Below are 4,830 nucleotides of genomic sequence, written 5' to 3'. Positions count from 1 at the left end.
CCTAGAGCCACACAGGGGCCCATGCAGAACTCATAGCGCCCCATAGAGACCCGCAGCGACCCATAGGGTCCAACAGAGAGCGATTGGAACCCCGCTGTGTCTGCACAGCGCCCCGCAGGAACCCATAGAGACCCATAGGGATCCTTTTCTGGGCGGGAGGAGGGGCTGGACGTCTGCACGCCTGTAGCGCCTCACTTTCCCGCTTTTCCATTTTTTCCCGCTCGTGGCGCCGACCCAATGGCTCCCCGGCCGCCCGGCTCTTCCGGGAGGCCGAGGTCCCACCCCGTCAGGCGCTTTTCTGCCCGCTCCTCCGCGAGCCCGTGTGGTGGCCCGGAGCGGCCGTGACCGACACCGAGCTCCCGCCGCTTGGCCCCTTCCAAGCGCTTACGGCTTACCTCGGCCCGTCCGCCCGCTCTTCCCGGGTCCTTCCGTAGCACCCGCCGCGAGCCCGGTGCCGCTTAGGTCTCAAATACTCGATCTAGGATTGCGTCGGGAGTCAAAGGAAACAAACGGGAGAGCGACGCCGACACTCAACGGGTGCGCTCCCGCCCGACCGCGCCACGCGGCTGCTGACAAGATGGCGGATGGTCGCTTCCGGTTCCGGCTCGGGAATGTCGGGAGGGCTCCGCCCGGCCCCTGCCGGCCCCGCCCGACTTGCGCGCTCCTCAGCGGCGGCCAGAGGGCGCTGCCGGCAGGGGCTCGCGATCTCCGGAGAGGTCTACCCGGCGCACACGCACCCGAAAGCTCCGCATTGGCGTAGGTTCCTGTGTGTGCACAGGGTGGCTCACCGGGTCGGTCCGGTCCTTCAGCGAACCGCGTGTCCCGTACGTCAGCGGCAAGAGTCCGCTGCCGGCGAGTTCGGCATTCCCAGGACCAGGTCTGCCCAGCTCGGATGGCTCCATGCCGGTGCCGCTTGGGGATGCCGGACCCGACCCGCGTCCCCGGCCACAGACGATCCGGTCGCGAGCGGAGGCGACGGCGGACGGAGGTGTCAGCTGGGGAGCCGTGCGATCTCTGCCCACGTCTACCCGGTTTCGAGGGAGCTGAGCTTGCCAAGTGGAGGCGCCTGGAGGGCGCTCCGGGGTCGTCGTGCAATGTTCGGCCACGTCTACCCTGCTCCGACGGAGCTGAGCGTTCCGAGCAGGGGTCTAGAGGGCGCTCCCGGGGCGGCTTGCGTTTTGCGGCCACGTCTACCTGGTTACGACGGAGCTGGGCGTACTAAGTGGTGTTGCCTAGAGGGAACTCCGGGGTCGTCGTGCAATGTCCGGCCACGTCTACCTTGCTCCGACGGAGTCGAGCGCTCCGAGGAGGCGCCTAGAGGGCGCTGCCGGGGCGGCTTGCGGCCTCCGGCCACGTCTACCCGGTTTCGAGAGAGTTGGACGTGCCAAGCGGAGGCGCCTAGAGGGCGCTGCCGGGGAGGCTTGCGGTCTCCGGCCACGTCTACCCGGTTTCGAGGGAGTGCGTAAAAAACGGGAGATGCCTAGAGGGCGCTACGTGGTTGTCGTGCAATGTCCAGCCAGGTCTACCCAGCTCCGACGGTGTCGAGAGCTCCGCGGCGGCTTGGAGATGGCGCGGACGAGTGGCTTGCCGTCTCCGGCCAAGTGTGCCCGGAACCGGGCGAACCTCTCGCGCTAACCCGAACGGCGGGGGCGAGAAATCACAGCGCGTGTGTTTAAAAAACGCCGGCCACGTCTACCCGGCAACAGCCGTTCGGCGCTAACCCGAACGGCGGCGGCGAAAGATCACCGCGCGTTTTAAAAACGCCGGCCACGTCTACCCGGCAACAGCCGTTCGGCGCTAACCCGAACGGCGGCGGCGAGAGCTCTCTGCCCGTGCTTCTCGGAAACGGCGGCCACGTCTACCCTGCTAAAGCCGTCTCGAACGTTTGCGTCCGGTGCTCGATGCCGGTGCCGCTTGGGAACGCCGGACCCGCGTTCCCGGCTACGGCCGTTGCGGTCGCTCGTCGCGAGCGGCGGCGCCGGCGGACGGAGGTGTCAGCCGGGGCGCCGCGCGGTCTCCGGCCACGTCTACCCGGTTCCGACGGAGCTGAGCGTTCCGAGGGGTCTAGAGGGCGCTGCCGTGGCGGCTTGCGTTTTGCGGCCACGTCTACCCGGTTTCGACGGAGATGGGCGTACGAAGCGGTGTTGCCTAGAGGGCGCTCCGGGGTCGTCGTGCAATGTCCGGCCACGTCTACCCAGCTCCGATGGAGCTGAGCGCTCCGTGGAGGTGTCTAGGGGGCGCTGTAGGTTTGCGGATTGCCGTCGCCTGCCACGTCTACCCGTTTCCGACGGAGTCGAGCGCTCCGCGGCGGCTTGGAGATGGCGCGGACGAGTGGCTTGCCGTCTCCGGCCAAGTGTGCCCGGAACCGGGCGAACCTCTCGCGCTAACCCGAACGGCGGCGGCGAGAAATAACAGCGCGTGTGTTTAAAAAACGCCGGCCACGTCTACCCGGCAACAGCCGTTCGGCGCTAACCCGAACGGCGGCGGCGAAAGATCACCGCGCGTTTTAAAAACGCCGGCCACGTCTACCCGGCAACAGCCGTTCGGCGCTAACCCGAACGGCGGCGGCGAGAGCTCTCTGCCCGTGCTTCTCGGAAACGGCGGCCACGTCTACCCTGCTAAAGCCGTCTCGAACGTTTGCGTCCGGTGCTCGATGCCGGTGCCGCTTGGGAACGCCGGACCCGCGTTCCCGGCTACGGCCGTTGCGGTCGCTCGTCGCGAGCGGCGGCGCCGGCGGACGGAGGTGTCAGCCGGGGCGCCGGGCGGTCTCCGGCCACGTCTACCCGGTTCCGACGGAGCTGAGCGTTCCGAGGGGTCTAGAGGGCGCTGCCGTGGCGGCTTGCGTTTTGCGGCCACGTCTACCCGGTTTCGACGGAGATGGGCGTACGAAGCGGTGTTGCCTAGAGGGCGCTCCGGGGTCGTCGTGCAATGTCCGGCCACGTCTACCCAGCTCCGATGGAGCTGAGCGCTCCGTGGAGGTGTCTAGGGGGCGCTGTAGGTTTGCGGATTGCCGTCGCCTGCCACGTCTACCCGTTTCCGACGGAGTCGAGCGCTCCGCGGCGGCTTGGAGATGGCGCGGACGAGTGGCTTGCCGTCTCCGGCCAAGTGTGCCCGGAACCGGGCGAACCTCTCGCGCTAACCCGAACGGCGGCGGCGAGAAATAACAGCGCGTGTGTTTAAAAAACGCCGGCCACGTCTACCCGGCAACAGCCGTTCGGCGCTAACCCGAACGGCGGCGGCGAAAGATCACCGCGCGTTTTAAAAACGCCGGCCACGTCTACCCGGCAACAGCCGTTCGGCGCTAACCCGAACGGCGGCGGCGAGAGCTCTCTGCCCGTGCTTCTCGGAAACGGCGGCCACGTCTACCCTGCTAAAGCCGTCTCGAACGTTTGCGTCCGGTGCTCGATGCCGGTGCCGCTTGGGAACGCCGGACCCGCGTTCCCGGCTACGGCCGTTGCGGTCGCTCGTCGCGAGCGGCGGCGCCGGCGGACGGAGGTGTCAGCCGGGGCGCCGCGCGGTCTCCGGCCACGTCTACCCGGTTCCGACGGAGCTGAGCGTTCCGAGGGGTCTAGAGGGCGCTGCCGTGGCGGCTTGCGTTTTGCGGCAACGTCTACCCAGTTTCGAGGGAGTTGGACGTGCCAAGCGGAGGCGCCTAGAGGGCGCTGCCGGGGCGGCTTGCGGTCTCCCGCCACGTCTACCCGGTTTCGAGGGAGTGCGTAAAAAACGGGAGATGCCTAGAGGGCGCTCCGGGGTCGTCGTGCAATGTCCGGCCACGTCTACCCTGCTCCGATGGAGCTGAGCGCTCCGTGGAGGTGTCTAGGGGGCGCTGTAGGTTTGCGGATTGCCGTCGCCTGCCAGGTCTACCCGGTTCCGACGGAGTCGAGCGCTCCGCGGCGGCTTGGAGATGGCGCGGACGAGTGGCTTGCCGTCTCCGGCCAAGTGTGCCCGGAACCGGGCGAACCTCTCGCGCTAAACCGAACGGCGGCGGCGAGAAATCACAGCGCGTGTGTTTAAAAAACGCCGGCCACGTCTACCCGGCTACAGCCGTTCCGCGCTAAACCGAACGGCGGCGGCGAAAGATCACCGCGCGTTTTAAAAAACGCCGGCCACGTCTACCCGGCAACAGCCGTTCCGCGCTAACCCGAACGGCGGCGGCGAGAGCTCGCTGCCCGTGCTTCTCGGAAACGGCGGCCACGTCTACCCTGCTAAAGCCGTCTCGAACGTTTACGTCCGGTGCTCGATGCCGGTGCCGCTTGGGAACGCCGGACCCGCGTTCCCGGCTACGGCCGTTGCGGTCGCTCGTCGCGAGCGGCGGCGCCGGCGGACGGAGGTGTCAGCCGGGGCGCCGCGCGGTCTCCGGCCACGTCTACCCGGTTCCGACGGAGCTGAGCGTTCCGAGGGGTCTAGAGGGCGCTGCCGTGGCGGCTTGCGTTTTGCGGCCACGTCTACCCGGTTTCGACGGAGATGGGCGTACCAAGCGGTGTTGCCTAGAGGGCGCTCCGGGGTCGTCGTGCAACGTCCGGCCACGTCTACCTCGCTCCGACGGAGTCGAGCGCTCCGAGGAGGCGCCTAGAGGGCGCTGCCGGGTCGGCTTGCCGTCTGCGGCTAGGTCTACCCGGCGTCAGGTTCTCTTGGTCTTCGCGGCCTGGGTGGGGGGGGTGGTGGCGCTGTTGCTCCGGAGGTCCCAGAGGCGTCGCTGTCGTTTTGTGCCTCCAGTTACGTCTAGGTAAAGCCCGGCTTGTGTCCGAGCAGGCGCCGGTAGTCGGCGCCCGAGTTGCGCGACTCTTTTTTCTGGATGCCTTTCCTGTCCGTCTATAGGAGAGAGTGCGT

This window comes from Cyrtonyx montezumae, unplaced genomic scaffold (assembly GCF_038088225.1).
Source record: "Cyrtonyx montezumae isolate F1298 unplaced genomic scaffold, pur_monq_1.0 scaffold_48, whole genome shotgun sequence".
Taxonomy (NCBI): domain Eukaryota; kingdom Metazoa; phylum Chordata; class Aves; order Galliformes; family Odontophoridae; genus Cyrtonyx; species Cyrtonyx montezumae.
The sequence above is the reverse complement of the archived record's forward strand: the minus strand, read 5'-3'. Positions refer to the sequence as shown.